Source organism: Polyodon spathula, chromosome 4 (assembly GCF_017654505.1).
Source record: "Polyodon spathula isolate WHYD16114869_AA chromosome 4, ASM1765450v1, whole genome shotgun sequence".
Classification (NCBI taxonomy): Eukaryota; Metazoa; Chordata; class Actinopteri; order Acipenseriformes; family Polyodontidae; genus Polyodon; species Polyodon spathula.
Window position 1 is genome coordinate 81072046 of NC_054537.1, and position 12037 is coordinate 81084082.

Sequence of the window (12037 nt, forward strand, 5' to 3'; positions counted from 1 at the left end):
TGAAGCTAATGGGCCCTATTCACAAAACTGTTTTTTAAGGGAATGATGTTGGCTACATTTGAAAAAGGTTGCATAAACTACAGATTTGATTAATAAATCAAACTGTTTAAAAAAACAGTCCCTAACAAAACATTCCTTAAAATAGTCTTTAATAAATTAATATTTCATTACTCACTTTCTAAATCTGCTTTTTAGTAAAAAAAACATTAAGGGGGTAAATGGATACATTGAGTTTTTCTAATGAAATATGCATTTAGAGAAACAGTCCTATTCACTGCACTGCAGGATTGGTTTGTTTGTTCTTTTGCCCTGCACAAAGATGGGACATTTATCTGTGACTGTATAGAGGGAACACAGGAGGCATTTATCTGTGACTGCATAGAGGGAACACAGGAGGTACAGCTAGCACATATACTGTTAACATGGCATCTGCTCGAGTAAGATGAACACTGTTGCACTTAAAAACGAATAAATAAAAAAACCTAATATTTTAATAGGTCAATATTGCAAAAAATATATTTTTTAAAAATCAGTTAATAACAAAAAAAATATCTGTGTATATGAGAAAATCATGGATACTAATTTTGACCACTGGCTATATGGCAGAGCCAGCTTTGACACAGATACTGCATAGCTGAATTCCATGATTCTTAATCCCCTTTCAGATGTTGGCCAGTAAAAAGGAACCATTTAGCTGCCACAGTTTTAACACTTGCTTATATAGTGTATGATACAGATCATATACTATTAGCTATAATATAGGTTTAAATTAAATTAAATTAAAGTAAATCTGTGCCTTTTATTCTATGTTTTAAACAAGGTATCCCAGAGATCTATATAGCTGTAGAAGAAGGATCTTTTTAAACTGGCTTCCACTGAAGGGAGAAAAACGATTTGGGAAAGCCGATGCTGCGTATGTGCCTAGGGTTGGGACTGCATTGCTGGAGTCATGCCAGCAGAGCTTAAAATGGGTGCGCTGTCAGCCTGTAAATAGCTCTGTTAGTGCAGAGCCTTAGCCATGAAGCATCAACCTTTATTGGCACTGAAGTCCTTGAATGCTGCAGATTACGGATTATACAGAATATATATACAGTGCCTTGCAAAAGTATTCAGACCCCTGACCAATTCTCTCATATTACTGAATTACAAATGGTACATTGAAATTTCGTTCTGTTCGATATTTTATTTTAAAACACTTAAACTCAAAATCAATTATTGTAAGGTGACATTGGTTTTATGTTGGGAAATATTTTTAAGAAAAATTAAAATCTGAAATATCTTGCTTGCATAAGTATTCAACCCCCACACATTAATATTTGGTAGAGCCACCTTTCGCTACAATAACAGCTTTAAGTCGTTTGGGGTAAGTATGTACCAGCTTTGCACACAGTGTCGGAGTGATTATGGCCCATTCTTCTTGGCAGATTTGCTCCAGGTTGTTCAGGTTTGTTGGACAACGCTTGTGGACTGCAATTTTCAAATAGTGCCACAGATTCCGAATGGGATTGAGATCAGGACTTTGACTGGGCCACTGTAGGACATTCACCTTTTTAATCTTGAGCCACTCCAATGTTGCTTTGGCCTTGTGCTTGGGATCATTGTCCTGCTGAAAGGTGAATTGCCTCCCAAGCTTCAGTTTTTTAGCAGACTAAAGCAGATTCTCTTGCAGCATTTTCCTGTATTTTGCTCCATCCATTCTTCTTTCAATTGTAGCAAGATGCCCAGTCCCTGCTGTTGAGAAGCATCCCCACAGCATGATGCTGCCACCACCATACTTCACTGTAGGGATGGTGTTTCTTGAGACATGGGCAGTGTTAGGTTTGTACCACACATAGCGCTTTGTGTTTTGGCCAAAAAGCTCTATCTTGGTCTCATCTGACCACAAAACCTTTTCCCACATCGCAGCTGGGTCACTCTCATGCTTTCTGGCAAACTCCAGACACGCTTTCAGATGGTACTTTTTGAGTAATGGCTTCTTTCTTGCCACCCTCCCATACAGGCCAGTGTTATGCAGAGCTCTTGATATGGTTGACTGGTGCACCATTACCCCACTCCCAGCCACTGAACTCTGTAGCTCCTTGAAAGTGATTGTTGGCCTATCTGTGGCTTCTCTCACAAGTCTCCTTCTTGTTTGAGAGCTGAGTTTTGAGGGAAGGCCTTTTCTTGGCAGTGCCTTCATGGTGTGATGCAGCTTCCACTTCCTGATTATTGATCCAACTGTGCTCACTGGGATATCCAAACACTTGGATATTATTTTCTACCCATTCCCTAATCTATACATTTGTATTACTTTATCAATAACTTCTGTAGAATGCTCTTTGGTCTTCATTTTCCTTCAGATTCACAGCCTTACTAATGATCCTTCAACAGTGGGGTTTTTATCCAGAAAATGTGACAGCAACTTTAATGGTTCACAGGTGGAGGCCAATGGTAAGGTAATTGTGTCCTCGTTAGGGCAATTTCTTTCATCAGTGCAAACTGGGAGCTTCCACAGCACAGGGGTTGAATACTTATGCAAGCAAGATATTTCAGTTTTTTATTTTTCTTAAAAATATTTCCCAACATAAAACCAATGTCACCTTGCAATAATTGATTCTGAGTTTCAGTGTTTAAAAATAAAATATCAAACAGAACGAAATTTCAATGTACCATTTGTAATTCGGTAATATGAGAGAATTGGTCAGGGGTCTGAATACTTTTGCAAGCCACTGTATTTCAATTCGACGTCTGCATCTTTTGATTAAATGGCTCAAGATTAGAAGCATTAAAGCAAATCTTCAAAGAGCAAATGTTCCTGTCTGGCATGGGTACCAAAGTTTACCACAAGCTGGAGAGTGAAATCTATTAGAAACTCAGCATGTGATTCTTTCAGTATATCAGTTAGCAGTATAGGTCATGAGGGTCAGATTAATAAGTGGGTGCCACAAAGCTTGCTGTGACTCATTATTCTTCTGATCTGGGCAAGTCACATGGTCATCTCTTCGGGTAAAAAGAGAACTCTGGGGATGTAATGTCTTTGTCTGCCAATTACAATCCCCTAATGTCATTTATTATTGCAGACTGAGTATGTGGCTAGTCATAGGTTAGATTAGTGAATAACACCTCATTGTGATTAGTTACCATCATCATCAGTTAGCACCACTGACATTTAAAGAGCAACTTGGTACGGGTATGAAATAACTAATGTATTGTTTTGATAACTGATATTAAGCACACATGTGGCAGGACTATATGGTTGAATGTGTATTTTGTTTATTTTTCTTTCATGTTTTGTATGAATAATTTTAGATCTAGACTGAGGCATGCATTCAGCTAAGTCTGTTTACGGCTGGTGGATGTGTCCAGCCAGAGTGTCTTGCAATAAAAGCAATCTAGTCTATCACTCTATTGTGGGTTTCTATAGAGTGAATTAGTTCTGCATTTGTTCTTAATTCAAGCATGATTGCTTTCCACTGGGGGTACTGAGCTGAAGGCTGAATATTTTTATTATATTTCTACTGGTTTTTATATAATTATTTCCCAGTACCCCTTTTTTTCAACAGCAGTGTTGACAGCGGGTACCCAAGACAAAATTATTTGGAGCCCATGTCAATTCCTTCAGACATCCCACCTATCAATGCACCAGAATACAAAATGGAGGATTGTGCACCTAAGTGGAAAGAAGTAAAGCAAGCTGTGAAAAAGGCATGGGTGTCTGTGACAAAGTTCCCACCCCTGTGTATATTATCTGTTATGTGTTGCGTGTGGTGTGTTTAAATGTTGGTGTATAGACATTGGTACACGGGATATAAACGGGTCTGTGTAACACGAGTGTTTAAAAATGTATATGTGTATTTAGGCACGAGGATTGCACAGCACTTCACTTGCAAGTAAAATGTAGTAATATGTGAGCACGGGGAATTGCACTTTATTAATTCACGTGCTGGGATTCAAGTGAATAATTAATTGGTAATTGAATCCCAGCACAATAGTATATATAGATGCACGTTGTCACATACTCGGGGGTTGGGTGTTTGAGAGTGGAGAACAGGAGAGATAGAGATAGAGATAGAGATAGAGATAGAGATAGAGATAGAGATAGGTAAGTGTAAATATAGATTTCAATTGTTTGTGTAGCGTTCGTCCACTCTGTGTTTTGTCCGTGTCTTTTCGTTTTGTTTGTCTGTTTATTTTGGCGCGAAGTGCCGTGTCCTGTCTTTTGTTTGTTAAACCCTTTTATTTTACAATAAACCGGTGCCAGCCAGCGCCATCATCATTTCATTTCATCCGTCCTGTGTTTTGTGTATTTCATTCCTTTTCCTGGTTCTGACGCCGCCCACTTCGGCCGTCTCTGTGACAGTGTCTAATAGAGTTCTGTACAGAGTATACAAGAGTGCTTCTGGAGTGCTACGAACCCTGTGGAAATGAATTAAAGTGGCATGGGAAAAACAGGTTGTACCAAGAGCATGGCGCTATTGGTTATACCAAAAAAAAAAAAGCATCAGTCAGTTTCACCTTATTTCCCTATTAAACTTAGAAGATTTTCTTCAGCATTATTGCTCAGAGATTGTCAACTTACCTATTAAAGAACTGCTTCATTGACACTTCAATACAAAAAGCGGGCATTCCAGGTTTCCCAGGATGCTTAGAACACATCAGCGTAATCTGGCAACAAATTCAATCAGCTAAAAAGGAGAGGAAGGAGCTGGATTTGGCTAATACATATGGTTCAATGCCACATGAACTTCTTTGGGCAGCATTTGATTTTTTCAGCGTACCGATGACAATAATGAAAAGCCTACTTTGGAAATTTGCAATTTTGTTTTTCAACTTCAGAATTCTGCACTACATGGCAATGTCTAGAAGCTGGAATAATGGCAGGATGCACAATTTCTCCACTGGCTTTTACCATGGCAATAGAAGTAATTAATAGGGCATCAAAACTGGTAGTGGGAGGAGAGGGCTTGGCTTCCAGAATGCTACCACCAGTTTGAGCATACATGTTTAACATGGCAACCATGACGATGACAGTAGCCTGCACTAATCAGTTATTGGGCAAATTAACCAATAACATTGAATGGGCACAAATGCAATTCAAGCCCAATAAATCAAGGAGCATCTCTATAATTAAAGGTAAAGTAGTAGATAAAAGGTTATACATTAATGGTGAGGCAATACCAACAGTGTCTGAGAAGCCAGTGAAAAGTCTTGGGAGATGGTAGGATGAGGATCTAAGGGACACAGTTTGTGTGGGAGAAGTTAGACAACAAGCAGTGGAAGGGTTGAAGAGCATAGACAGCAGCGCTTTACCAGGCAAACTGAGACACTGGTGCTTTCAGTTTGGTCTATTGCCAAGGCTGCTGTGGCCACTGACTGTGTACGATGTTTCTTTGATAACAGTTGAGAATCTGGAAGCTTTAATCAGTTCACACGTCAGGAAATGGTTGGGAGTTCCATGGTGGGACTTTATGGTAAAGGAATACTGCAGCTACCAGTCTTTGCTCTAACCAAGGAGTTTAAGTGTGCCAAGATCTGACAGGAAATGACATTAGTAGATTCACACGAAAAATGCGTAAGGCAGGCAGAACCTGTGATTAAAACTGGAAGTGGGCGGCAAAGAAGGATGTAGAAGATGCAAGGCTGCCCTTCGAATCAGTGATATTATGGGTTCAGCATGAAAGAGGGGGTCTTGGTCTCAGTTTAGCTCCTCCTACATTGCACAAGGCAACCCCAGCCCAACGGAGGAAGCTGGTAGTCAACAAGGTGCAAAAGCAGGAGGAGAGGATGAGGTGTGTAAAGGCTGTTTCCCAGGCCAAGCAGAGAGAATGGATGAGATGGGAAAGTGTGGAATAATGCAAGATTGGCTGGCAAGACCTATGGACAATGGAACAGAGCAGGATCAGTTTCCTCATCCGATGAACATATGATGTTCTCCCATCACCACATAACTTAAACCTGCTGGGGATCTCAAGCACAATAGAAAGAAAGCAACGCTGATGTAAGGGTAAGTAAGCTGGGTTGAGTTGAGTGGGGGATGGAGGGGGGGTGATGCTGGAACACCAGAATCACTGTCGAGCCCACTTGAGGTGTGGGCTTGTTGACGAAACACAGAGGATGGAAGGTGCCCACTTGAAGACCCCAGAGGTGTACTCTGCTTAGTTCAATCCAGATGGTTGTCACGCTGATGTGCTGTGGAGACCGCACTGTGGTTGATCCCCGGGGCCAGCATCACAGCTGTTGTATGTGCTGATGTGCTGGGGAGGCAAAATAAGCTGATCCCAGGAGCTAGCATTACACTTCAGCCATCAACACCAGGCAGAAGGATATCTACATCATCAGATGGAAAACAACGCAAATGGATGGAGATGCAGATGGATCACATTAGTTTACTGTAAAGCTACGTCTTAGTTGGTGCTTATCTTGGCGAGAGCTGAGTTCAATTCAGCATGAAGTTTTAACATCTACTCATGTAATGGAAATCATGTTTTTTTTTTGTGTTCATTTCTGACAGGGAAACAAAAAATACGAATTTGCTTGAATAAATGTTAAATTATTTTTATACCAAATAATCATAAACTTAATGAAAATAAAAAGCAACCAACAAAGGCTTCTAAATGAATAATCTAAGCAAGAGAGGCTTTCATTTAATACATTTTTACAAACCGTATGTGCTGTATAAGCACCTACCCAGTGGATGCTGAAGCATATCTGTTTTGTTCTGTACTTCTGTTCTCAGTGTTCTATCTCAACACTGGCATTACAGAAAACAAGAAGAATGAAGACATTGTGAACATTCCCCCTGTCTTACATAACATGCAACAGTTCCTTGATTGTAATCAATCCTAACTGATAACAATGTACAATATCTAGCCTAAAACCACGGAAACTACACTGCAGCTGCATTCCTTCCTTAAGCGTATATTGACTTCAGTCAGTTGTGACGTGTGTAGACATCAAATTGTATACAACACAGTACTGTTCAATGCATTTCCCTGAGGCATAGTTTAGACTGTTCATTTGTTTTACAATACCAAGGTTGTTATTTCTGCATCATTCGTTTCTGTTTAAGACAACATTAACTGTATTTGCCTCATTTATAACTTCAAACACTATTCTAATGTTACAGTTATAAAAAACCCAAAACCCCAACTCTGGAACTCTCTCCCAGCTTTAGTGCGTGAAGCTCCCACCCTCGCTCGCTTCAAATCAACTCTCAAGATCCACTTGTTCTCTCTTGCTTTCAGTGCTCTTTAAGCCTGATATCTGTTATTAGTTGCTGTCTAAATTGCTATCTCAGGGTTTTCACTCCCTCTTATTCGTATGATTCTGTACGACACACGCATCCACAATGTTTAGAATTCACACCCTAGCCTTGTATGTGATGTGTTATCTCTGTAGTTAATGTATTTGCATTGTAATATGCCTGTATTTAATGTATTTGCATTGTTTTTTAATGTTTCTATTTAATATACTATGCTCTGTATTTCACTGTATTTAATGTATTATTCATTGTTCCTCACTATCTTGTAAAGCGCTTTGTGATGGTGGTCCACTATGAAAGGCGCTATATAAAATAAATATTAATTGGCTGATTGATAAAAAAAATGAATTATGGCCTTGCTATAGGCACCTAATTATAGTGGTGTCTATTTTAATGATCTAAACAGTAGTGGATCTTAATACTGCAACCTTCCATTTTTTGTGGTGTGCTTTTAATAAGTGGGTGAATAAGTCACCTCTGGGAGAAAACCTTAGTTGGATTAATTCATAGGCGAAGAGCATTGTTATTTCAATCCAACACTGTTTAAGATACATCCCAGCATTTCAAAATGCACAAAATCACAAAACAAACAACCGTGATAAAGGAAACTAAACGCGTGACCATTTTATGCAATGCTAGAATTTTTTTTTTATTTCAGTTATTAAACTTTTGTTACCTGTATTTGGTCATTTTTCAAAGCCATATTCAAAATTGAGTCCATTTAATTCTAGTGTCTATTAAGTGAAGTAGGCAAATGTTTAGTGTAATGCTGAAATGTTTAGTTTGACAACATTTAAATGATGTGAAAGTTAGTTGTTGTTGACTCACAGGGTGACATACTGGCAAGCATATTTTAAGGATGGAGGAATCATAATTCAACAGGGCATGTAGTAAACGAGAGTTTAGAAATAAAACATGACAATGAAACTGTGCAAACTCATTAAGCTAGGCATAGCCTCTCTAAATTATGTTATTGTGAAATTATTATTAACAGCAGCAAAATAACACAATAGATAATGCTTAACAAAAGTATTATAATATAAATAAAATCTAATTGAAATAGTTTTTTAAAAATGTCCATACAACCTACCTTTGTTTAAGAAAAAAAAGACCACTGTGTGCGTTGGAAAACACTGTAGGGCAGTCCACCTGTACTGCTGACTCTACATATAAGGGGTTACTAACCCTGTAGACAGTGGATTGGTGCAGACCAATGACTTTTTTGTCTTGTTTGCACTGTATAGGGGAATGTTTTGTGTGTCATCCCCCCTCTGCAATAAAGCAACATGGTTCAGTATACAAGAATAACTTATCAAATAGAGATGGTCTAGTGATACATAAGTAATGAAGTAAAAGATTGTTATACTATAAAAACAGTTATCATGTTCAAGGCAGTTGTAATGTTTGCCATGTAGAGTGTGACAGATGAACGGACAGACATGATCAGTACATGAGGGCTGCATTTTTTTGAGAACCCTGACTTTTTTAAAAGCCTATTTGATATTTATGTCTGTTCTTGACTGCTCTAGGCTTCTTAACGACAACATTTCTGACAGGAGCAAAACATTCTAAGTGTACAGCTAGAAAGAAAATGCACTGTTGCAAAAAGGATCAGGAAAACAAAATTGTTCTGACTAGTTTTTTGTGTTTTATACTTTTATACTCCAAACAGGACCCAATTTACTACCACCCAATTTTACTCCAATCTACTTCTGGACTAACAGAAGTAGATTGGAGTAAAATAGAGAAAACACCCACAGAAGAAGGATGGTTGTTCTTCAAAAATGTAGTACTAGAGGCGCAAAACAATTATATCCCTAAAGTAGACAAATCTAAATGTAAAACTAAATTGCCAAAATGGTTTAATAGATCAATTAAAAAAAATATTCAGCGCAAAAAGGTACTTTACAGAGCATTAAAAAAGGACCAAAAAGAAAGTACGCAGAAAGAATACACAGAACTGCAAACGCAAGTCAAAAAGGAAGTTAGAAAGGCCAAGAGAGAAATAGAAATAAACATTGCTAAGGGAGCTAAAACCAATTCCAAAATGTTTTTCCAATATTACAACAGCAAGAGAACATTCAAAGAGGAGATTAAATGTTTAAGAGATACAAATGGCAAAATCGTAGATGAAGAAAAAAAAATAGCAAATATGTTAAATGATTACTTTTCACAAGTTTTTACAAAGGAAGATACTGACAACATGCCCCACATGTCATCCAGTTCCTGTCTAGTTTTAAATAACTTTAGCATAACTGAGGCAGAAGTGTTAAAGGGACTAGGAGCTCTTAAAATAAACAAATCCCCTGGGCCGGATGAGATCCTCCCAGTAGTACTCAAAGAAATGAAAGAAGTAATTTACAAACCGCTAACCAAGATCATGCAGCAGTCTCTTGACACAGGGGTGGTACCGACAGACTGGAAAATTGCAAACGTAATACCGATCCACAAAAAGGGAAACAAAACTGAACCAGGTAACTACAGACCAGTAAGCCTGACTTCTATTACATGCAAACTTATGGAAACTATAATAAGATCCAAAATGGAAAATTACCTATATGGTAACAGGGTACTGGGAGACAGTCAACATGGTTTTAGGAAAGGGAGATCGTGCCTAACTAACTTGCTTGATTTTTTTGAGGATGCAACATCGATAATGGATAATTGCAAAGCATATGACATGGTTTATTTAGATTTCCAAAAAGCTTTTGACAAAGTCCCGCACAAAAGATTAATTCTCAAACTGAACGCAGTTGGGATTCAAGGAAACACATGTACATGGATTAGGGAGTGGTTAACATGTAGAAAACAGAAAGTACTGATTAGAGGAAAAACCTCAGAATGGAGTGTGGTAACCAGCGGTGTACCACAGGGATCAGTATTAGGTCCTCTGCTATTCCTAATCTACATTAATGATTTAGATTCTGGTATAGTAAGCAAACTTGTTAAATTTGCAGACGACACAAAAGTAGGAGGAGTGGCAAACACTGTTGCAGCAGCAAAGGTCATTCAAAATGATCTAGACAAGATTCAGAACTGGGCAGACACATGGCAAATGACATTTAATAGAGAAAAGTGTAAGGTACTGCACGCAGGAAATAAAAATGTACATTATAAATATCATATGGGAGATATTGAAATTGGAGAAGGAATCTATGAAAAAGACCTAGGAGTTTTTGTTGACTCAGAAATGTCTTCATCTAGACAATGTGGGGAAGCTATAAAAAAGGCTAACATGATGCTCGGATACATTGTGAAAAGTGTTGAATTTAAATCAAGGGAAGTAATGTTAAAACTGTACAATGCACTAGTAAGACCTCATCTTGAATATTGTGTTCAGTTCTGGTCACCTCGCTATAAAAAAGATATTGCTGCTCTAGAAAGAGTGCAAAGAAGAGCGACCAGAATTATTCCGGGCTTAAAAGGCATGTCATATGCAGACAGGCTAAAAGAATCGAATCTGTTCAGTCTTGAACAAAGAAGACTATGTGGCGACCTAATTCAAGCATTCAAAATTCTAAAAGGTATTGACAGTGTCGACCCAAGGGACTTTTTCAGCCTGAAAAAAGAAACAAGGACCAGGGGTCACAAATGGAGTTTAGAAAAAGGGGCATTCAGAACAGAAAATAGGAGACACTTTTTTACACAGAGAATTGTGAGGGTCTGGAATCAACTCCCCAGTAATGTTGTTGAAGCTGACACCCTGGGATCCTTCAAGAAGCTGCTTGATGAGATTTTGGGATCAATAAGCTACTAACAACCAAACGAGCAAGATGGGCCGAATGGCCTCCTCTCGTTTGTAAACTTTCTTATGTTCTTATGTTCTTATGTTCTAATTTCTTCATCTTTAAAATGTTAATTCGCTTTTCTGCACACATGAATGCTTTAGGCCAAGCATGGTGAAGATTAAAACAGAGTAATTTGCCACCTTATTCTAATGAGTATAAACACTTACTTGTCAAAAGTATTTTTTTTAATAACTGAAACACCATGAAATAGTCACATTGCACCTATAGCCACCTCTATTGTGGATATTTGGTACAATTCTAGGTATTTCCTGGGTCATTTCCCTTGGAGGGTGAAATTGTCCTCACCCCTTCACTGATATGCTTTCTGTCAATAAATGTGTTAACAAGGTTCAAAATGAACCAGTTGATCTCAAATATCAAGCGACTAAAATAAACCATTCATTTGACTTCAGAATGATGAAGTAGGGCAGCTCACTGGTTAAATCTGAGAACTGACAGCCAGCCAGGATTTAATTTCCAACTTAGCTATTTCATACACTCTGTGACTTCAGACATTTAAGTAGGACACATGCAGTGCCAGCATTCTACAGCAGTACTAACTCTGGGTAAATTAACCAGGCCAGTGAAACACTGAACGACACTCACTCCTGGCTCATATCTTTTGTGTGGCCAAAAATCAGTGTTTAACTGGCCTGATGGTGACATTCCTGGCATGGCAGGTGAACACAAGCTAATGGCAAATCCCCAAAAGGGCGGGGGGAGTCCCACTGCTTTAGGTCACTGTGCAGCAAAGATTAGGTCAGCTAGAAACTGTAACACGTGTAACAGTCTGCCATCTTCTGGGTGATTAAATGAACAGCATTATGCCTTTCTTTTATTGTTTTACACAGAATACTGTTAATAAATTCAATGTGTAAGTGTGTACATTCAGTGTCTTTATTCTATCACAAAAGGTGAGATGGTTAGTTTAATAAACAGCAATGGAACCATATAGTTTGACTTTTATTGTTGATATGGGGTTTTTCTGTGGCCTTAAGTAAGTGTTAAT